The 24,494-nt window shown below is 43.8% G+C and overlaps 1 protein-coding gene across 2 annotated transcripts in view; it reads right to left on the reverse strand.

Moving 5' to 3' along the window:
- Positions 1 to 18,384, reverse strand: part of ELK3 (ETS transcription factor ELK3) — a 70,951-nt gene extending 52,567 nt beyond the window's left edge. For both annotated transcript variants that reach the window (XM_079937822.1, XM_079937821.1), the window contains exon 1: positions 17,784 to 18,384. The gene's annotated coding sequence lies outside the window, so the exon portion shown is untranslated. The remainder of the gene's footprint in view (positions 1 to 17,783) is intronic.
- Positions 18,385 to 24,494: the final 6,110 nt, after the last annotated feature.

Genomic DNA, 24,494 nt, shown 5'->3' on the forward strand with positions numbered 1-24,494 from the left:
TCAGATTATCTTTATAAATCCTACATATTGTGGGAACTAGAGAAACTAGCCAACTTAAAAACACCAATTAGTCAGAAACGAGAGAGCCCAAGGAAAGGAGAAAAACTCCTGTGTAAGAAATAAACAAAGTAGGTGCTCCAAGTTCATGTCTTTTTACTTGTTAAAAACTGCACGGTTACAGAAGTGAATATGGATTTGAACACTTAGTACTGAAAATTCTCTGAAGTCCAATTCCTCTGTCCAGAGCAACATCTATTGAGAGTTTCTGTATTGTTATGTTATCAGCGTCCAAGAGAAACGTCAGGAACCATCGCACTCCCGATGCAGGGGGCCCAGGTTCGATCCCTGGTCAGGGAACTAGATGCCCCATGCCTCAACGAAGATGCCGCGTACCGCAACTAAGACCTGAAGCAGCCAAATAAATAAATAAATATTTTTTAAAAACAAAAACAAACACCTGTACTTAAGGCAAGGAATTGAAAAACAACAATTTGTACTATCTGTGGTCTGCGATAACTCAGCACAGAATAATTTTAGGGCACCAAGTCAATAAGGATTAATATTTGGTAACTAAGCAGCACAAACTGAAGTCTTTTTTTTGTTATTTTTGAGAAGGTGAAACTAAGATTATTAACATTTTCAGAAGACATCTTAATTATTGTCAAACACTGCATGTAAAAAAAAATGCTAATCGGTGAGGCCAAGTTCATGTCCCTCAAAGCTCTCTTATCTATTAAAAAATGTTTATATTCTCATTCATTCTGTGAATATCTACAGATTGTCCATGCTTTGAAGAGCAGAGTGAACAGGAAAAGAGGGAAAGCAGCCATCGCTCAGCCTACTTTTTTACCCTTTAGAGTTCACAATGTTTTTCAAATCCGGTTTTTCAAATAACTCCTCTATCTGAGGACAGAGAAAGATTTTTCCGGGGAAATCACTGATAGCCACTGTAATAACAACATCTGCCCTTTACTGTGTGATCCACCCCTCCTTCCTTCTGAAACTCTGTTGTCTGTGGGTAAATGAGAAGCAGTTCAACTGGTTTGTTGGAGACTTTTACATGGGTGAATTTCCTTTGGAAAAGTAACTGGATGGCCACATTAACGCCAGCTGGGAAAGTGCATTCCAGCCATTCTACTTCCTCCCACATCTGTATATGCAGGCCATTCCCCCCCACCCCATGATTGCACATCCAGCCCTATCTTATCCCACATTTTCAGGCTACGCCCACATGCAGATGGGAAAGGGCCTCTTCTCACTCTAGGCTGCCTCACATGGATACCCTGCAATATCCCCAAACTTCCTAATGTTCCTGGTACTGAGTTTGCTCTTCCTGGGCCAGAAGAAGAGGTGGTGATTGGTCCACGGGGTTAAAAAAAATAATAAATGGTTGTCCCAGAAGCACCCACCTATTTCTCTGCACCTGAAAGAAACAAGTTGATTTGAAAGACATAGTGTATGGGAGCAGCTGGGCACAGTGCCCTGTACATTGTGAGCCTTCAACAAGGCTTAGATGCTGCCCGCATCTGTGCCTTCTATGAAGCTTTCAACAAGGCTCCCACAGATGGAGCTATTTCTTGTTAGCCATCATTCCATCAGCGTCACCCAGCAATTCCAACACAGCACCTGGCAAACCACAGGCATTCAATAAAAAAGTGTGCCGTGAATCTCAAGTTCTTGGGATCTCGATTTCTTGTAACATCTGACTTCAGAGACTTCTATCACATGCTAAAGAGCCCAGACACAGTAGAATTTTATTCTTCTCTTTTTTTCCTTGGGAGAAAGATGGACTTGTCCACTTCTCCATCATCTCTCCACATGGCTCACAATCAGGTAGCCACACAAATAGTGTACGATCTGTAGTCCTTCACATATGTACACATCTCCATTTAATCTCTTCCTTGAAAGCATCAGACACAATTTTATTAAGCAGTTAAGGAACACAAGCCTGCTAGATCAAAGCGGCCAACTGGTCACCCAGCTTTCCCAAAGTGGGGCTGTAGTTCATTACAGCCAGTCAGTTACTCGCATCCACCTCCCCTGTATGTCAACATGCCCGGGAAACAGACTCAGAAGCCCTGGGCACTGCAGGGAAAATCTTTCCAGGTAACCAATGGTATTAAAAAAGCAGATGTCTTGAAAGATGATTAGGACTGTAAAAAATCAGAGGTTCCTACAACCTGAGACAGACCCCAGGTGCCCCCATGGAGTCTCACAGAGAAGTACAAGCTCTGTTGACAATGCTTTTTCTTTAAACAGATGGGCTGCTCCTTCCCAGACATTTTTGGACTAAACCCGAACCTTCACTTTCTTTGCAACTGTTTTTGTTGTCTGTGTTGTTTGTGAGGATCTTAATTCTGGCTTGAAGCACGTCCCCTTTCAGCTCTCATACTTGGTAACATTTGGCTTCCTCTTCTGCAGGTTGTAGGCAGGAAACTGGAAAATGGGCCACAGGAAACCTGGCCTCCTACATCTGTCCCATTTTGTAATTGCAGCTCTGGTTTCATTTTGCCTTGTGTGTCAGCTCTGTTTTAACCCTCAACACGACGGCCAAACTCTGCTTTCTGTAAGAACACTGCTACTCTTATTGCCCAAGGAAACTCACTGAGACTTTTTTTTCTTCCCCAGAGTAATTAACCATATGAATTCAACGTGGAAAAAAATACTGAACGAATTCTCCTAACAGTAGTCATTTGGATCAAAAGAGTATGGAGGGCTTCCCTGGTGGCGCAGTGCTTGAGAGTCCGCCTGCCGATGCAGGGGACACGGGTTCGTGCCCTGGTCTGGGAGGATCCCACATGCCGCGGAGCGGCTGCGCCCGTGAGCCATGGCCGCTGAGCCTGCGCGTCCGGAGCCTGTGCTCCGCAACGGGAGAGGCCACAGCAGTGAGAGGCCCGCGTACCTCAAAAAGAAAAAAAAAAAAAAGAGTATGGAGCTAGAAAACTGATACATTCAATGAGATAAAACTACTAATAAGTCCCCAGTGAAAATTCAAGACTACTTCATAATACTGCACACAGAAGTTATATCAGTATGATTATTAGTGGTCCAAGGCTGCCTGACAAATTTTGACTTTTGAGGCTTTGATAAATAACATATGAAAATAAAATATAATCATTCTTCATTATAATCTCTCTCATTACGATGCTATTTCAAATTATGTTTCTTAACCATATCACCAACTATTAGGTTCAACCATATGAAATTTTTTTTATGGGTCAAAAACAGTCAAATACCAGCAGTCTCATACGGTCAACGTAAAGCATATAATTACACCCAGAGAACACACACACACACACACACACACACACACACACACACACACACACACACACACACACACACACACACACACACACACACTCATCCCCAGGGCAGTATCTTCTTCCTGTGTTTGGTCCATGGACCCTTTCTGAGACTAACATTCTCTAGTAGAGAAAAAAAGATATATTTAAATCCTAAAGGTAATTTATAAATCTCAAAGAGTTCCATTCTAAAGGAAATGTTAGCTATATCGTCCCCCACCAGTCAATACTGAGTGTCCATGGAATTCTCAAGAATAGGGCTCCTACCCAAAAATATCCATTACTTACTTAAATAGGAGCTTTTCTTTTTTGACGCTAACATTTGATGAGCATTTACTGTGTACCAGGCATTGTGTTGAGCACTTGATACACGTTATCTGAATTTGATACTGCATGACTTAACAAGGTAGAATAAGACGCTCTGGCCACGGGAGTATTTTGGGAAAACAGAGACTTGTATAGAGGGCACGTGGCTCCAAAGTCCAGCTTCTTAATCACCACACGTAGTTTCCCCAGCAGAGGCTTCATTTCTTATATGCGCATCTCACTGCTACTAAGAGAAAAGTCCCATTTTAACACAGAGGGCGATACAACATTCCTATGAGAAATCAAATCAGGAAGTTTTCTTGTTCATCTCTGGCTTGCCTCATCTGTGACTCCAGTTGTTCCAACTGGTTCTGTTTTTAAGAAAATTTGAACCCATCCCACCTTTACTTTTTTTAAAAACCCGGTTCCCCTTTAAAAAGATCTGCTATTGGTTTAAATACATAGCTGTGTCATCCAATGCTAAATAATCGAGGTTGCCTCTTGATGAAGACAGGAGGTGAGGAGCTGTGCCTTCTGTAACCTAGCTCCTTCTCAACAGGAAAGACTCATCCTCTTGTTCGGTGTGTGCACACTGTATGGTGGAACAAGAGGAAGAAAGTGGAAAATGAAAGGTAGGTGATGTCGCCGGCCCCGGAGTGGGGCCCCAAACCTGCGTGCATTTCACGTAACAATGACACGTACCATGAGAAACACTGCACTGCGAACGGGGACAGGATGGGGATCCCACTGAAACAACAAGACTGATGGGACTTGGTAAGCACCCAGCAGGGGCTAAAAATTTTTCCTTTAGAAACAAACACCTCTGGGGAAGCCCTCTTTCAGGTTCTAAGAAAGCCATATTTGGGATTTCACGGCATCCCATGACACGCACAGAAAATTTAAGAAGGTGTTTTGCATTCAGTAAAACTTACTTAAGATCTTGCTAACTGTTCTTGAATTTGAGCTTCAGTTTAATGAGCTCCCTAATTTCCAGTGGGTATTTCCCCACACACACTAACCTCTGATTCTTAGATTTCATAGGCCTTTGAATGGAAAATCTTTTACCTAAATTTTTGTACTGTTAATGTTAATAAAATTCGATCCTGTGTGCAAGGGGAAACATTGGAAGTCAGAACATATAAATTCTCATCGTAGCCATGACCTTAAAGAGTTGCATGGGGCTTCCCTGGTGGCGCAGTGGTTGAGAGTCCGCCTGCCGATGCAGGGGACACGGGTTCGTGACCCGGTCGGGGAAGATCCCACGTGCCGCGGAGCGGCTGGGCCCGTGAGCCATGGCCGCTGAGCCTGCGCATCCAGAGCCCGCAACGGGAGAGGCCACAACAGTGAGAGGCCCACGTACCGCGGGGGGCGGGGGGGGGGGGGGGGGGGGGGAAGAGTTGCATGACCTCAGGCAGGGATGTTAACTTCTGTTTCAACTTCTTAAGCAAGGCCAACCCTATCCCCCCTCCATACATGAAGGTCAGCAAACTAAAAGACTTTTTACAATTAAGAGTATTTTAAAAGTAAAAATCTAAGATATCCTTTTGATCAATACATCGCGTAAGGGATCTTCAAAATAAAAATGGAATAATGCCTCCAGCTTCAAACAAAGCCTTCACAGAGAGATTTTTTAACTCTGTGGTTGCCTTCACATCAGAAAATGTTTATTTGCTCACTTTGTTTAGTTTTACAAAAATCGAAAAGAAAGGAAATCTTCCATGCCACTTCTACTAGAATGAAACCATAACCTTTCAGATAAACTTGAAACCTTTTCTGTGCTAAATAATAAGCTGGAGAAGGCCACAAGTATATACCCAGTGCGGTAAGAACACGTCTGCATGACACAAAATGATGGTAGTTTTTCCACATCCAGAAACTGAAGCATTTCCTGCCAGAGCATCCTCCAAGCTCTTCTATTGTGTGGAAACTGTAAAATCTTTCTAAATCAGGACTTCCTCCTATTATGCTTTGGAGGCGTCTTTCTGGGAAGGGTAGATCCAAGGCAAAAGGTAGGAATTCCTGCAGCACCACCCAGTGGAAACATTAGAAAAAAAAAAGCAAGATAAAACACGTTTAATAAAAGAAAATTCATGTCCTAAGCTCTGCTAATTAAAAATCTGGACAGTGCGCTTTTTCCTTCAATGGCAACCAGCAATAGGTTTTGCTTCACAATAGTGCCCTTTTTCCTCGGTGCCGTTCCTTAAACGCCAACCACACAAATGATCGTCAACATCACATCTGCCTTGTCTCGCTCACATGTGTGCACACACACTGGGCCAGGGAGGAAGGAGTTCCGGGTGGGGTCAGGTGTGGCCCGAGACACCATCCCTTCCTCTCAGAAGGATGCCCCAGGGACCGTGGGGACCGGGAAATCTGCACAGCTGTGCTCAGCGTCCCAGTCCAGCTGCAGCCTCGGTCATTTCCTGGCAGAAAGGTAAGATCTGCGCATCTTTCCCTTTCCCTGGTCTGAATACACCTGGTCTGAGCCACCTCCAACACCTGCAGGCACTTCTACCTACCTCCCTCAGTCCCCCCAGAGGGAAAGGCTCAGAGCCTTTCCTCCCCCTGTGGCCCTTATCTCTGGTCCCCCCGCAGCTCTCTCCATGGTGACCATCGCTTCTGCTCCCCTGTCCGACCAAAGCCTCCCACAGGTCGTTTCAGTCTCTGTCTACTTCACTTATGCCCTCATCAGAACACGTCTCTTCACCAGCGGCTGCGTCTCACACACGCACGACACATCAGGCTACTGATCTTGGGAACGGGATCGGAGCAATAGGAAACCCCGACCATCTCCCTCCAGCTTTCCTTCCCAGAGAGCCCTGGCAGCAGCCAGGAGAGGGAGAGAGCTGTCGTCGTCTTCCCGGAGAAACTGAGAACTCTCTCGTCTTCTCTACAGAATTTAAAATAATAAAGTATCATTTCTTCGATCACGTCTGGATGCTTAAGTCACTAAAGAAAATGGTCCCTAACATCAGCACTCCTGGGAAAGCTATCTTTCCCTCTTCCTGGAATAAGTCCACCGAAACCATTTTACATGTCTTTTAAAAATAGAAAATGATACTAGTTAGTGGATCTTGATATTGTTTAGAAATATATGACCTGTGTTAAAACGTTACAATAGGGCATATTTGAACTGGTAGTTTGCAAATGGCTAATAGTATTATAAACCTTTTTTCCCCCTTTTCTGAAGTGTAACAGTTCACAAAATGTGCTGGTTTCTGGAAATGTCAAGATTTGGAAAATACTGACATTAGCTAGTCTTCGGGCCCCACTATATATAGTACTGTTGCAAAAATGTTACGAGTTACTGATATTTGTGTGACACCTTCTTTAGGGATTTTGGAGAAGCACTAAGGCTGCCTTCCAGGGGTGGTTACCTAAGCAAAGAACTGCACTCTTCCAGATCCTGTGGTCACTTTAGCATCACCGCTTTTCTTCGGTGCTCTTCTCGGCAAAACTCTTGCATGGTTTACAAAATGCAAATGCTAGGCCTCCACATTTATACATAAATCTGGTATGATAATATATTCACGTTGGAAGGGATCTATAAAAAACAGTGACTCTGCAGCCTTCAAAATATCATCACCTGCTCATGTGGTGGACATCTGTGGGGGAGTTTAGCTGCATCTAAAGTCATGAAGGTAGACTCTCCCTTTTGTAGCTTTACTGTCTCCATATACATATCTCCCTCCCACATTTGTGTACAGGCATCAAGTTTAGCTACATAGAACAAGTACGGTGCCAAAATGCAGTTTCTTCTCAATTTAAATAACTGCTAATAAAGTTCTTTTTAACGTGAAGCAAAACTACAATGGGGTTAAGTTAAAACAGCAAGCAAGAGGCATCTTGTTTTTCGCAGAGCGTCCATTTAAAATCTAGCCTGACTTGTAGACAAACTACAGTAAGTGGAACACATTTAAAATATCTTGCTGTTTCTGTTGAGCACAATTGTTTGTAAAAAAAAAAAAAAAACAAAAAACTGTTGCAAAAATAGACAGTGAGTGATTTCAAAACTAAACAATCTCCTCCAATACATTACACTTAAAACTTGTTGATTAACCCCCAGACTGCAATGGATACGTGAACAAAATAACATTGAAACTGTCATCAAGTGGAAGACCGAGAGTTCATCCTTTCGTGTCAGGTTGATGTTGTGCACGCACATTTCCTTCGAGAAGTCAACAAAAGCATCCCACAGAGAAGAATGGCTGTTGGTGGCATCAGCGTCCAGCATCAGATATGTACCTAAAGCCCCCTCCCAGCCCTTAATTCCCATTCGGGAATCTGCCCTCCACTAAGTTGGCTTCAGCCCTTTTTTTAAATGTCACATACAACTTGTTCCTCTGCTTACTCTTCCAGTAATTGTTCCACGTGAAAATATTAACTGTACAAAACAAATGCCAGCTTCCGCTTTAGATGATCTTTCCCCTTTGCTCAAGAAAATCACCCTTTCTGTATTTTAATCATCCGGTACATGTACGATCTTCTACATCAAGGTCTCAAAGTTTCTACTTTCCTAAAGACAAATTGGTAGGTCTTAATATTTAGGTTCAAAAAAAACAAAACAAAACAAAAACAAAGGATGTGGCAAAGCCTAGAGGAAGATGCCGTTCTTGTGGTTCAGCTCTGATTTAAATCAAAGCAGGGCAATGCTCTTGAGAGTGAGACACGGAGCTTTTGAGAGCCCAAGTACTCTTGGGTCATTTTGTTTGATTCAAGACATCTTTTAACATCATATACTTTGGTGATCAAAGTAATTCACTTTAAGAAGTTGTTGGGGACTTCCCTGGTGGTCCAGTGGTTAAGACTCCACGCTCCCAGTGTAGCGGGGCACGGGTTCAATCCCTGGTCGGGGAACTAAGATCCCACATGCTGCACGGTGTGGTCAAAAAATAAATAAATAAAATAAACAGTAAAACAGGAGAAGAGATCATTTTTTTTAAAAGTACATTGAAAAACTGTTAACTCTCTTCAGAAGTACTCAATGTCATAAACGCAGAATTGAGAATTAGGGCTAAAGAGCCTAAAGAAGTGAACGAAGCAAAGTTAGGAATGCTGAGCGGCTGGCTGAGCGATGTTTCTGGTTTTGCTTCGACTATCAGAGGTGAAGTGGGCCCATCAGCAGGCATTCCTCCGTCCTCTATAGGCTCAGCACGGATGTGACAGCATCTCTCTCTCTGCCTGGGGTTTAATCAGTTCCAACCCTGTCTCAGAATGTCACTTGGAGAATGTGGAGATGTTTGTTCTAAAATGTTTTTAAAAAGAAAAAACCAAAACAAAACAAAAAACCCCAGCCATGCTCTACTACCCAACACCCTCTGGTCTAAATGGTCAGTAACTGGAGCTTGAAAAACAGGCAGGAACATTAGCGAAAATAACTTCCCCACAACACTCATGAATTCTAGATTCCAGAGGATTTCAAAACGCAAGACCATACAAGAAGATGAAGGAGCCGCCTCCACATACAGTCTTCAAATACTACTAAACAGTTTGGTCCCTTCCTATATGTTCTGTATGGGGTTTGCTGAAATGATGAGGCATCTGAGCTTTCTCCTCTCCTGAAAACTGTAACAAAAATCCAAGTTCTGTCTTGAGTTCTCACAATGAAATAATGATTCTTTGGGATGGAGAGCTTTAGCAAACATTCCTTTATGCTCTAATCCTCTGTACAGAAGTGGGGCTTGAATCCTACATGAGAGGGCTGACTCTACAGAGAAGGAACAAAAACTGAGATCACATACTGTCCCATTCTCTCAGACTCATGCATTCCTCTTGTAGCTACATGTGCGGAGGCACACCCAAATACACAGACACACACACTCCTCGTCTGCCAATGCTTATCTCCAACAACCAATGGCTTATATTTTAGCCTCTAAATGCAAACCTTCCAAACTCCAGTAAGGGGATAGGGGGGAAGTTACATTTCCAGTTCACTGAGTATTAACCAGAGATGTATTCTTCTTAACTACTAGTGCTAGGAAATTGTTCTCACATCTACAGCCCTTCCCCTTGCCTAATAGAGCTAACAGAGCATCCTGATCATTCTGGGCCCCAGGATCACCATTCTGAAAATGATGAGAACTCACAGGTGGAGACAACGCAGGAATCCCTGCAGTTAATTCCTACGGACAGACCCTACAGTTACCCAGGAGCACATCCTGGAATAAATTCTAGGGCTTATTCTGTTGTGGTGGTGGTGGTTGTCTTAATCTCTCTTCTGACAATTAAGTGCAGGGAGAAAAAAAATCTGCTTAATTACACATTATGGTTAATCAAGGTTTGACTATCAACAAACCACTCCTTGGCAAAACCCAGCTGAAATTAATAGCAGATCTAGCCCTCGACCCAAAACAATTTAGGTATTTAATCATTCATCCTTTCATCATCACACAGGCAGTGTCATTATTTTAAAACTCGATCAGAAATGTCATTTATTAATTATAAAAGGTTATGGACAAAAGCTACACACACAGGTTTTAGTGTAAGTGAGGAAGCAGTTTTAACAGTGAATATTATTATGGAACTCAGTCCAAGGGATCTATGAAAATGTGGTCAACTGAAGTCTTGATAAAGGACTACGATCCTTGCTGTAGAACGATTAATTTTAACATGGAAAGAACTGTACATTGAGGTTCTTTCAGGCTGTACTATCCTATAAATTACCCAACTGCTAACCAACCATTCTGAGTATAACACTGATATCAACAATAGGGCTAAAGTTTGTCCTCTCAGATGTTAACACACCTGATCCCTGTACATTCACTTTTCCTACAAATCTGGACAAAAATTCTGGAAAATGATATATCCTCTATACAGGATCTTCTTGGCTGTCTCTTTGGTTTAACCAAGAAATATGCTTCTTATTAATTCAAATAATTGACTGTCTAGGAAAGAGTTGGATTTAGGCATAGCAATAAAGTGCTTTATCAATTCCACTGGCAAAATGCAAGGAGAGGAGCTATGGTGACAAAGTTTTCCCCCTTCAGATTGCTTTTAACTCAACGAATGCCAGGTATTGTACAAAGGGCTGGGATAAACACAAGGATGAGAATAGCAGATGAAGCCCAGAGGGAGCTTACAGACTGATGGGCAAGACAGATGGGAAACACATCTTGATACATACACGCACAGATATCCCTCAGTTTCCGAATCTAATGAATTCCAGGGTTTGGACAGTGACTCCAGATAGCAAAGGGTAGCCTGCTATCAAATCTACTTGGTTCCTGAGTTCTGGATAAGGAATATTAATGAATAATGAGAAACACCAGCCCTATCTCCAGATATATATATCTGAAACTGGTACTTGTGCTTGGATAGTAAGAATCTGCAGAGGGAGAATTCAGGTAACATGGAAACCTGTAAATAAAGCCTGTGGCAAGGACTCCGAAGGCCAGGGATGGATGACTGGGGAGATCTAACCTGGAGGACCAGCAAAGGCTTCCCCAGGGAAGAGATGGTTGAGCTGAGACCTGACAGATGACTACACACTGGCTCGAAAGTGGAGTGAGAGAAATCGATGGGAGTGGAGGACCTGGAGGGAATTCCCAGAAGAGAGAACAGCACTTAGAAGGGCCCAGTGGCCCGGGGGCACATTACACATTTGAGGAATTGAGGAAAGGCCAGTGTAGTTGGCCTAAATCACAGCATGCTGCTTACATTAAGATTTTTGGTCTCTATCCCAGCTGAAGCCACTGGGAGATTGTAAGCAGAGGAGCGAAAAGGTCGGATCTGTGTTGGAAGGACTGCTCTAGCTTGTGGGTGGAGAAGGGACCAGAGGGAGGGGGTGAGGGGAAATGTGGACCCCTCAGATCCAGCGTTGGAAGATGGACAGCATTTTCAAAGACTATCAGGAGGAAAGAGTAGGGACCTGACCTGGTGATCAAAATCCTGGGGCCTGCTCAGCACCCAACCTGGAGACAATCGCTGTCTCTGCCCAGTCACTGCCCTAGAACGAGGTCATCTTTAGAAATGAGTGGTGCCTGTCACAAACCTCAAAAAGAGGAGGAAAGGAAGCACTGCAGCCAATGCTGACCTTCCCTCAGGTGTTCCTTATTCAATAAGGGGCCGACATGGGATTGAAGGGGAAACTTACGGGGAATCCCTTTTTCTACCCAAAACAGTTTTTAAAAATTGCTGTATATGTCTCAAAGTCAGCTTTTGGGGGATGACAGCAGACATTCACTCTACACTTTCACAACTCCTAGAAGAATCCAAGTTCTTTATTCTAAAACAGAGCATAGACGAAAAGGACTTTGGGATGCAAGGGATCGTCCCTACCTCTCTACTCCAGCCACTTTGCCCTCCAGCCAGGGAAACTGAGGTCCAGGGACATTAAGTGATATCCTCTAAACACAACTGGTTTTAAGGGAATCTACGTTTTCCCCGCAGCATACATATTACTTTTGGTTAGTGTAAGTGATATTAAATAGTGTAGAAAGGATTTTTCCTCTTATTGGATGATGAGGAAATCCACACTTTCTGATGATCTATTTTTAACCAAGTAGATTAAATAAAAATACTGCAGTATCTTATCCAGGTGCTCTGGGGTATAATAACATGGTAGAGTCATGGAATTGCCATAATACAATTAAAAATAGCCAGGGGACGTTTTGGGGCGATGGAAGTATTCTCTACTTAGAAGTAGGGGGTGGGGATTACATAGGTGTATACAATAACATTTAAGATCTGGGCAGTTTCACGTACATAAGTTGTACAACAGTGAAAGAAAGTAAAAGACATCAAGAGTCTCAGATTCATTCTATTGTTTGGAGTAAATGACCCCTAACCTCACCAAACAGTGTAAGAGAAGGTATCAGATACACGTGTTTTATACCTCCTCCATCACTCCCATATTTATACCTGGAACATTAGGAATTGTTCTTAGATATGGTAGCTTTAAAAAGACTTAGGATACTGTGTGCTTAAAACTTCTTTTTAAAGCATGTATGTGAGTAAATTCATTTTAGTCCAAATTCAGATCAGAATATATTAGTATAACTATCATCTTAATTTCTTTAAAAATATGCAAATAACTCTCACAGCCAATTATAAAATAACCCCATTTAATTCCTAATTTAATAATTACTTTCCAGCAACTGTAAATTAAAACACATAAAGTGGTCAGTGAGTAATTCCTAGTGGCAAATCAACCAAGTTACAACTTACTGAAATGATCAATTCAAAGTTTATTTTTAAACTGCTGACATATATGTAAGTTTCCAGTAATGGATGAAAGGCCATTTTCATTTCGGTTGTGGGTAGGGATAATGGGGAGTCAAATTTCTGCTTAAAAGACTGAAGGCCCTTAGGATTTGTTAACAGTGCACCCCAGACATAGAAAACAAACTTATGGTTACCAAAGGGGAAAGGGGGGTGGGAAGGGATAAATTAGAAGGTTGGGATTAACATATTACATGCTACTATATATAAATAGATAACCAACAAGGACCTACTGTATAGCACAGGGAACTATACTCAACATTTTGTAATAATCTATAAGGGAAAAGAATCTGCAAAAGAATTTATATAGGTATATATACGTGTAACTAAATCACTGAGCTGTATACCTAAAATTAGCATGATACTGTAAATCAACTATACCTTAATAAAAAATAAAACAAAAACAGTGTGCGCGCACGCACACCCCCACTCTGATAATTCAATTTACTGGGGCTGTACTATAAGTGGCAAAACTGGAGTTTTCATGTTCTCACTGCCACGGTTTCAACCAAAAAGCTACATGATCTCAGTTCAAACTGGCCATGGGCAATAGTACTCTTGAACTGAAAATCTACTTAAAATACCAATTTCAAAGTTTGGAAACTTTACTGATATAAAGTGAAACAGTAATAAGTAAGAGTCACCAAGTGTGCAAGAGGCACCTTCCTCCCTCCTTTATAGTTAGAGAAGTTCAAGGTGTATTTTTGGTCTAACCTAGTTTCTCTGTTTTCATCACTCAACATTCTACTTTGATGTGTCGCACCCTGGACTTCCTTTTACTACATCTTGATATTCTACTGCAAATCATGACTCATCCTTAAATCATAGAGAAACTCATCAAAATCCCAAACTGCACAGCACATATGAATTCAGTCTTTCAAGAGGGCAGCATTCTTAGAACGTTACTTGGAGCCACAGAGACAAAAACACTGAACAAGTTCATGTAGAAATTATGTCAATCCACTGTTGAGTCAACACATTTATTAGATCAATAAATACGAGCTCTATGTGTGGTAATTTTGGTCTTAGTACCAGTTATTAAACTGTGTTACATGATACGTTAACTGAAAATAAGCTACAAAACAGAAAGTATAGTGTGACTCCAATTAAAAATTTTATGTGTGCATGTGCAGCTGTGTGTATATGTATTTTAAAAGACCAGAAAAATATACACCAAAATGTTAACAGAGGGATTATGGGAGATGTTTTTTTTTTCTTTGTGGTTTTCTGCATCTTCCTAAGATAATTCATATTAATATTTTTTATAACAGCAAAAAACAACTAACCTTTAGAAAATATTGCTATACTAATGTAATCTCAAATATGTCATCAATCTACAAAGGCAAAGGGGAATTACGGATAAATAATAAAACATAAAATACTCTTGCCTTGAACATACAGAAAAATTTGCCATGAGTGGAGTCCTTCATATAAGTAACCAGGACCGCTCATCTATATGTGCAGGTACTGGCCCTTAGGGGCAGAAGCCAGCTGCCTACAGCCAGGTCACAGCCAGAATAAAAGAAATGGGTTCTCTGTCCAAAGTTTAATGAGGAACCCCAGGTCTAGGAAACATGAAAATGGCTGAATCATTCCCTGGGACTGGAAGGGAGTAAAGCCGTTAATTAGTAAGCAGTAATTCACCATCAGCGAAAAAAGACTTTACTCCAGGAAGTCACATCCTTAGATAATATTTTTAAAGTGTTTTGGGTTTGTTTTGTCTTAGGTAATGTTTTGCAACCATATTGGTTTTTTGAATCCTATAGATACATAATTGGGTAGCACAGGGCGCACAAAATCCGATACGTGACAGCTAAGAAAGGAATATTTTAATTTATACGCGCTGCCTGGAAGCCCTTTAAAACCGATTTCAGGAAAAGTTCTAAAAAGTTATTACAAATATAAATTTCAATATATGATCTCAGGGTTATTGTACATTACCAGGTTTGAATTAGTAAATTTTTTTTAAATAAGAAAAAGAGGAAGGCTTTAATAAATGTTTAGCAAACTTCAAAATTCAAATGGGGCTGCTCTCCGCCACGTGGGCTGTTGCCATTCTGGTCTAAAAAGCATTAGTACCAAGTGAGTGAGGTTCAGAGATGGTCTCATTCAGCTCACAAAGGTACACCATCACACTGTCATTATTTACATGTCATTCCACACATATTACTGACCGAAAAGAGAGAAAATTCATGCACACTGTGTTATTCACATGGCAGAAAAGTGCCAGTGATGACTTTTAAATGTTCTATTCCTTGAATGAATGCATATCAAAGTTGTCATCACCATTAATGTAAACAAGAGTTTCTCAATCTGGGTACTCCTGACATTTTGGGCTAGAAAGTTCTTTGTGGGCATTGCTGGATGTTTAGCAGTATCCCTGACCTCTACTCACTAGACGCCAGTAGAACCCCCTCTGATTATAACAACCAAAATGTCCCCAGATACTGCCAAAAGTCCCTTGGGGAGCAGAATTACTCCCAGTTGAGAACTATTGCTATAAATGAACATTATTCATTCCAAATAATAACTTATTGGAATGAAGAACTCTAATTATCCCCTTTTTATTTTGAAGGAAATGTAGTCTTGAAAGGGGAATACTTAACAACCTTCATCCTTAAGGAACAGTCATGCAAAGTGATGTTGGCTTTGGAAAGCTTTTTTCCTTATCTATTTAATGTAAGTTCTGTTATCCTACTCACAGCTTTCAATGCAACAATTTATTGAGCATCTACTCTGCACCAGATGCGGTGTTAGGCACATCCTGTACTCACGTCCACTGACTCACACCCTGCTCGGGCTGTTTGGGTTGTTTTTAGGACATGCTTTGCCACCAGAAAAGAAACACGGACACCTTAAAAAACCCTCAAGAGAGCAGAGTGTCCTTGTCAATAAAGGAGCCCCACAGTTCCAATCAGGTTCCTTAAAATTCTTTACCCTTTTTAGTAATTCTACACATTTCCAACATTTAAAGGTTTAAAAAAAAAAAAAGGCCACAAGGCCTTTGCTATATTTGGCATAGAATGACCATCAGGGGTCTTTGCAGGCAGGATCATTACTGGAAACTCCAAAAACAGTTAGGGACAGTCTTCTTAACTGTCTGACCCACGTGCCCTCCTAACACAATTTGTAATTTTATAATCCCCATAAATTGAAACTCATAACTGACCTTTCCCAAATAAGTGTGTGTCACAGAGAGACAGAAGAAAAGGGAGAGAGATCGGAGGGTATTTTGTTTGGCAGTAGGGCTCAGAAATCAATTTGAGCTCATTAATAGATGCCCGGAACATGCTTGGTTTCTCGTCACCTCCGCCCTCCCCCGCCAGGAGTGAAGCACAGACGTGAGAGGACGGGTGTGTTTGAGGTGCTTGAGCAACAGAAAACACACACACACACACACACACACACACACACACACAGGAGAGAAAAACCTGTAAGTTCGAAATCCAAAATGGCCAAAATGACTTCAAAGTTTTCAAGATGCTGCCCTGAAAAGGTTCGTTGGGCGGCTGCCCCTCTAAGTAAATAAAGCCGTAACTTGTCTCCCTCTCCAGCGCAGGGCTCCCCCGGCTGACAGTGGCTGCACAAAACCCCTCCTGTGCCGAGCAGCGGAAACTCCTAATGAGATTAGTTGGTGTGTGTGCAGACATTACTTAGCAATGACTACAGGGGCTCTCTCTTCCTGCAGCAGCCAGTGGAAAATTCAGGGAACTTTTTCCCCCGCAGCAGCAGAATCCCTTTAACCCTCTTCCCCAGCCAACTCCAAAAACAACTCAGCCTCCCCCAGCGTCCCCCCTCCTGGCCGGGGTGCTGGGGGGAGTTAAAGACCCGCCAGGGACTTCCAAAAGCGGGAGGGTGGGAGGGGGCCGGCGGGGAAGGGGCGGGTGACCCCTCGAACACTACAAAGGAAACTGTAAAAGGCACAAATACATAAACCTGAGAAGGAGCAAACCACAGTTTCTTTGTGAGCTCCTCTAGTGAGTCATTTTCAAGATGCTGTCTGCTGCCAGTTTCAAAGCGGAAGCGCATGGCAATTAGTCTTGCCGTTTCCAGACAAGCCAGAAACTCTCCCGACACTCGTTTCTTTTTTTTTTTTTCCTTCTAAAAAGCCCCTTTTGCAGTTTCTGAAATAACATTTCTTTCTCCCACCTCCATCCGCCGCCTAACTGCAGCTTGTCCTCAGGACGATTCGGTTCAGAAAACGTAACAAAACCGAGACCTCTAATTTTTTTTTTTTTTTTTAGCCCTCCAAAATTGTAATTCCTCCCCCCAAAAGTTACGGAAGCATTACAGGCCAACATTCAGATGCAAGCAGAAGAGCCCCATCCCAAAGTGCTGGGGGCTCCAAGACCACCTCCTGCCCGGTCCTCCTCCAAAACCATGTCCAGTAATGACTCCACCGGCTTTTAAAGGTCCGGCTGGGCGTGCGCCTGGGGCGGGGACCCGGGCGGGGGTCACCTGCCGAGCGAGAGGGGACGCGGCCCCCAGCCCCGCGGCTCGGCTCCCCACGCCCTCCGCTTCCCTCTCCACCCCTGTCCTCTCCCTGAATTCGACCGTCGGTGCCCACTGCCACCCCGAGGAGAGCCACAGGTCAGCGGTGGTCCAGCCTCCAGGCACGCAGCCCGCTCCAGTCACCGTTCCTCCCAGAGGGACCCCAAGTCTCACCGCCGCCCGCTCCCCCGCGCGCCCCCTCCTCCCGGCTCACAGCGCAGCCCAGGGCGGGGTGTGCCATCGCCCGGTGGCCGCAGCCCCCGGGCCGGCGCGCGGACCCGGCGCAGGAGCATCCCAGCTGCGCCCACTCCCCGCGGCCGCCCCCAGCCCCGGGCCTGCAGCCTCCGACGCGGTGCCCACCCGCCCCACCCCCACCAAGCCAGAGAGAAGAAAGAAAGAAAAAACCAAGCCCCACGAAACTTTGCAACTGTCCGAGCAACAGGCACGGACCCTACTACATACCCAGATGCGGGGGAGTTTTCAAGATCCTTCTTCGGGGGAATTTCTAGGAGGAACCGGGCGAAAGTCCCCGACTTTCCATGCTGACAGGCGTCTGCAGACGGTCTGTTGCTCTTGTAATGAGATCCTGATTTTTTCCCCCTTTTTTTTTCTTTCTCTCGCTCCTCTTTTTTTTTTTTTTTTTTCCTCTGGTGTGTGTGAGAGCAGGAAGTTGGAGCAGTCAGGCCGAGCCGGCTCACTTCCTTTACTGCATTATTCCCCAGGCGGTGTGCAGTCTGTGTAAACAGGCTTTTCCGCCCCGCGCCGCGCGCCCCGGCCGCGGCTGTGCGCCGGGGCTGGCCGCCGAGGCCCGCGCATACTCCGCCGCCTGGGGCCCCGCACCGTGCCCCCGCCCGCCGCGCTCCACGCTTCCTGCTCGGCCACCCCCGGGGAGGAGCCTCCGGACCCCGGGCGACTCCGCGTGGCCGCAGCCCCTCCCCACGGGGGGGGCGGGCAGCTCGGCCAGAAACGCAGAGAAGCCGCCACCGGCGCGCCGAGGGGCTGAGCTTGGCTTGTGGCGAGACGGGGGATCCCTCTTCTTCCCCCGGGGGTCCCTGTGCTGGGGACCGCCCTGGGCCCAGCAGTAGGGTCTTGCCCTGCTCGGTCGGTCGGTCTGGGCGGGGAGGCCCGAAGTGGGGAGGCCGCTGGACTCGCTGTTTTCTGTCAGCTGGGATGGAAGAGTTGTAGGGCCAGGGGGCATCGGGAGTGGGGCCCGGGTGCTCTGGGCCAAGGGCTGCTTTGCTTGTGGGTGGGGGTGTGATTGCTTAGGATGAGAAGATGTTGCATGTGCAGAAAAGGAGGCACGGGTTTTGTCAGGGGATGGACACAGTTCCTGTCTGGGATTTAAAAAAAAAAAAAAAAAAGCCAGCGCTCAGAGTAGGGGGCCCACTTTGGGGAAAAGGATGAGAAGCCGTAAACTGGAAGCCAGGATTCTCCAGAAAGAGCCCTTTCTGGCCGTTCGCTATGGCCCCGCCACAGGCCCAACCTTTCCTGCCTGCTAAGGGACTCCGGAGCGAAATGAGCAGCGGCCACAGAGCCGAGTGACTGAGGCTTCCGAGGGAGGCTCCGTGGTCTCAAAACTGGGCTCCCCAACACACTATCCCTCAAGGACCGCCCACCCCGAAGGGCTCAGGCCAGGCTCTGACGGGAGAGCTTGTCCACTGCCCTGAGGCTTAGAGGAGGGAGGAGGGTGCCGGTGGAAGAGTCCCTCATCCCAGCCCTGTGCGCCAGCCCCAACTGCTCCCCTTTTGGACCCCCTCCATTCCCATACCTCCGCCCCTTAGCAGCGCAGACCAGCGGCTCCCAAACTTGAGCGTGCACCAGCATCACGTGGGGGGCTTGTTAAAACACAGGTTTTAACCTCACCGCCAGCGTTCCTAATTCAATACGTCGGGGGTGGTTCTTAGCCCTGGCTAAAGTTAGAATCACCTGGGGAGTGTTTTGAACACTATTGATCTCTATACACAACCCAAACCAATTAAGTCAGCTTCCCTGGGAGCCGGGGGCGTGAGTGCTTTCCAAAGGATGGCATTCTAAGAGCTCCTCCACTTTTATTTGTTTCTTATTTCTGCAACCTTTCTGATTGTTTACGAATCTCTCACTAATTACTAACTGTGGGCCTCTAAGGGCAGGGTTGTATTTTACTCTAGTTAGTACCAGGTCAGGGCACCTGACTCATAGGACAGTCCAGTTGGCAGCATTTGCTTTGGGGCTGGCATGGATAGTTCAGTGAGAAGTGGGACAAGGCCCACCAGACCTCTGAGAAGGGTGGGAAAACATGAGGGGTGGGGGGCTGGGGGAAAGGTAGGGGAGTAGAGAAGAAGGAGAAGATATGGGGGAGAGGGCTGTTTATCAACCCCTGATTTTCCACAGCTAATTTCACACTTCAGGGATTATTGTTTTAATCCCTAGTGGGTTTCTCCTGTCACTCAGCAGAGCTCACTCTGTGTCCCCGTATGATCCATCTGTGGACTGGGAGAATGTAAACTTATTTTATTTTCCTTCTCAGGGAGAAAATATCTCACACATACAACTCAGAACTCTGTGTTGCTTTATCTAAAAAGTGTATACCAAAGCCAAGCATATCTTAAACCAGTGACTTTCATGATTTTTATTGTACATCTTCACAACAAATCTTTGTTGAATCCTAATATGTGAGAGAAAAGGTGTCCATGTTTTCATCAGGCTTTAATTGTTCTGAAGAAATGCCTTTGTCTAAGGCACCCCTGAAACACTCATGGGCAGCCTTGGCGTTTCCCAGACCAAATGAAGACCTCCTTAAGTTTTCCTGATGTTTCAGGTTGTCCATACCACTATGCCAAGCTCTTTGTTAGAATGAATAACTCAGAGCTGACACTGCTCTTCCCCAAGGCACGGGGAACAAATTTTACTTGTAGGTGTCTGCAGCTTCTGTACCTTGCATAAGACAGCTTCTGCTGTCTTTGCTCAGGCTGCTATAATAAATGCCTTAGACTGGGTGGCTTAAACAACAGACATTTATTTCTCACAGTTCTGGAGGCTGGGAAGTCTAAGATAAAGGTGCCAGCAGATTTGGTTCTTGGTGAGGGCCCTCTTCCTGGCTTGTAAAGGGCCACCTCTTGCTGTGTCCCCACATGGTCTTTCCTCCATACACACATGTGGAAGGAGAAAGAGAGAGGAAGCAAACTTTTTGGTGTCTCTTTCCATAAAGGGCACTAATCCCATCATGGGAGCTCCACCCTCAGGACCTCAACTAAACCTAATTATCTCCCAAAGGCCCAGCTTCTTAATACCATCACATTGGGGGTTAGGGTTTTAACATGAATTTAGTGGAGACGTTAACATTCAGTTCATAATGTCTGCTATTTGTTTTTTGTGCTTTCCTTCTCACTATCAAAAAGTAGCCAAGAGATGTGGCATTTAGTATTGTGTGATCCACACTATTTTTATGCTTCTGTTATAAAACAGATAGGAGTTAGGATTATATGGGTTATGAGTAAAATTTCTTCAGGAATCCTTTATAGCAGGTGACAGGATCATTCATTTCTGCTAGCCAAGAGAGAATGAGGCTCTCTCAGCTTTGATAAGAACAGCAGACATCTTACCAGAGATTGGAGTTAGTCAGTGTGATGTGTTGGAGGGTGCTTGGGGCAGGATGGAGGAGGATCAGCTCAAATGAACCCTACAGATGAAGAGTGGAGGTGGGGGCTGAGTCTCCTGAAGAAAATCAAAACCCTGGTTCCAAAAGAAGGGGTGTATTGGTCAGGTTTTGCTAGTATAATACTGTGTAACAAACAACCCTAACACTCACTGGCTTGCTTAAACAACAAATGGGTCTTCGTTGGCTGGGTTCATGTTTGCTTCACATGTTTTTCTCATTCTGGGACCCAAGCTGAAGGAACGGGCTCAATATGGGACACGTGGATTTCTGGAAGGGCAGGAGCTCCAGAGAAGTGAGTGGAGACACATGGAGCCCCTCAAAACCTGTGCTTAGGACTAGCACACCCTCATGTCAACTCACAACCCAGTGGGGAAAGCAAGTCATATGGCCAAGACTAAAGTCAATGGGACAGGGAGAAGGAAAAGGAGGGAAAAAGGGAGAATTCTGAACAAATAATATAATCTACCACAAGAGAAAATGGATGTTGGGTATACAAAAACAACAAATCTCTTTGTTCCCTCATAATTTAACATTCCATAATGTATAACAGAATGGGATGCTGTGGATGGTTTAAAAAAATACAGATGGATGAGGAAGTATAATTAGATAGGACAGGAAAAAAATGAGTTTTAGAATATATCAAACTAAAATATTTTAGAACACAGCAGAACAAATAATATATGAAACGTATGAATTGATGGTATTAAACTTATGAATTGATGAATTTCGGTAGAAACTCAAAAGCGGTTTGCCTCAGTACTTTGGAGACTGCCTCAATGTTGAGGGGGATGCGGGTAGGAGTTGGGAATAGACAGCCAAAGCCTGATGGGAAGGCAGCCCACTCAGGTGGCAAGTATACATTTGGAATCAGGAATTTTGGGATCCAGTCCCATATTGACTTCTTCTAGCTCTGTGACCTTGACTAAGTCACTCACCCTCTCTGAGCCTGCATGAACATCAGTTTTTACTGATTTTTACAGTGAATGCCAATTTTACATTAAAACAACATGTGTTATGGCCTAGGATTCAAAAAATTTCATGAACCTCATTTGAAAGAGTATTTAAAATAATTTTATAGACTTGCAGGAAGACCCCACTGGGAGTCTGCATTCTCCCTTTTGCATTGTTAGAGAACTTTCAGTGGGGACATTTGAGAAGCATTGATTTGGACCATCTTTTTCGCCCTCAGACTGGTCATCGATAGGCCAGAGGTTGGCAAACTGCAGGCCCACCGCCCGTTTCTATGACTTTCAAGGTAAGAATTAACTATTTTCTTTTTAAAAAAATGTTTGTGGTAAAAATCATGACATAAAATTTACCATCTTAATTGTTTTTAAGTGTTCAGTACAGTAAGGTGTTAAGTATATTCACATTGTGGTGCTACTGATCTGTAGAATCTTTTCAAAAGTTTCAAAACTGAAACTCTCCACCCATTAAACACAATGCTCCCTTCTCTCTTACCCCAGCCCCTGGCAACCAGCATTCTACTTTCTGCTTCTATGAATTTGACTACTTTAGGTACCTCATATAAGTGGGATTATATACAGTATTTATCTTTTTTGTGACTGGTTTATTTCACTTAGCGTAATGTCAAAAGTTCATCCATGGTGCATCATGTGACAGGAGTTCCTTCCTTTTCAAGGCTGAATAATATTCCATTGTGTTTATACACCACATTTTTTTTTTTAACCATTCATCGGTTGATGGACATTTGGGTTGTTTCTACCTCCTGGCTCTAGTGAACAATAAGAATTTACATGTTTAAGTAGTTGAAAACAAATCAAAGGAAAAATAATATTTCGTAATATGTAAAAATTATATGAAATTCAAATTTCAGTGTCCATAAATAAAGTTTTGCTGGAACAGAGCCACGCTCACTCACTTACGCATTACCCAACACTGCTTTTGCGCTACAGTGGCAGAGCTGAATAGTTGTGACAAAGACTGTTATGGTCTATAAAGCTGAAAATATTTACTTTCTGATTCTTTACAGAAAAAGTTTGTCATCCCCTGGCATAGGCCATTTGAGACAAATGAGATTCTGCCCCGTTATTTGGTTTGGTTTTAACTGCATTTTCTTTCCGATTCTGAAGAAGGCCTTTCCTTGCCGTATGGGGTAAAGATCTTAGTGTCTTTAACAAACTTCACATCCAGGAACTTCATCTTCAGAGGAAACCAAGTTGTTGTGCTTCATTTAATTCCTCTTATTCGATCTTCTTCTGAGGTGGAGAATAGCTGGCTTGGACTCTCCGAGCCCCGGAGACAGCCTTTCAGACTTTTCTCTGGTCTCTGAGTAAACCTGAGTTCCCAGCTCCGGTTACACGTCAGAACCATACGTACCAGGGCCTCACCCCTGAGATTCTGAGGTTGGGTCCGAGAATCTCTATATCTCCAATGCTCCACCCAGATGACCGCTCTCCTTATGAAACCCTTGTAAATGTCTTACTCACCCTTTAGACTAAGCTCAAACCCCACCTCATCTAAGAAGACTTCCAAGACCCACCAGATGAAGTCCATGGCCCATTTCTCCTGCATCCCCACCACACAGGGTTTGAACTTTACCGCCTAGCATTATCCCACATGCCTGCAAAAAAAGTGCTAATTTTTTTTAATCAATCAATTCATCAGTAATATTGGGTTGGCCAAAAAGTTCGTTTGGTTTTTTCTGTAAGATGGCTCTAGTAGCACTTAGTTGCCTTTAACTTAATTGGAAAAATTTTATTAGGTTGTATTGTGACAGCTGTCATATCAGTGTGCATTTTTTAAAAAAACTTATCAAAATTGGTGAATTTTTTTGTAGCCGTTTTAAGATGGAAGAAAATAAAGCAACATTTTTGTCATATTATGCTTTATTACTTCAAGAAAGGTAAAAACGCAACTGAAACGCAAAGAAAGATACGTGCAGTGTATGGAGAAGGTGTTATGACTGATCGAACGCGTCAAAAGTGGTCTGTGAAGTTTCGTGCTGGAGATTTCTCACTGGACGATGCTCCACAGTCGGGTAGACCAGTTGAAGTTGATAAGCGATTAAATCAAGACATTAATTGAGAACAGTCAACGTTATACCACGCGGGAGATAGCCAACATACTCAAAATATTCAGATCAAGCGCTGAGAATCATTTGCACCAGCTTGGTTACATGAATCGCTTTGATGTTTGGGTTCCACATAAGTTAAGCAAAAAAAAACTCCTTGAACATATTTCCCCATGCAATTCTCTGCTTAAAAGTAATGAAAACGTTCCGTTTTTAAAACAAATTGTGACAGGCAATGAAAAGTGGATACTGTACAATAATGTGGAATGGAAGAGATCACAGGGCAAGCGAAATGAACCGCCAACAACCACACCAAACGCCGGTCTTCATCCAAAGAAGGTGATGTTGTGTATATGGTGGGATTGGAAGGGAATCCTCTATTATGAGCTCCTTCCGGAAAACCAAATGATTAATTCCAACAAGTACTGCTCCTGATTAGGCCAACTGAAAGAAGCACTCGACGAAAAGCATCCAGAATTAGTCAACAGAAAACGCATGATCT

Source organism: Stenella coeruleoalba (genome assembly GCF_951394435.1).
Source record: "Stenella coeruleoalba genome assembly, chromosome: 11".
Lineage (NCBI taxonomy): Eukaryota > Metazoa > Chordata > Mammalia > Artiodactyla > Delphinidae > Stenella > Stenella coeruleoalba.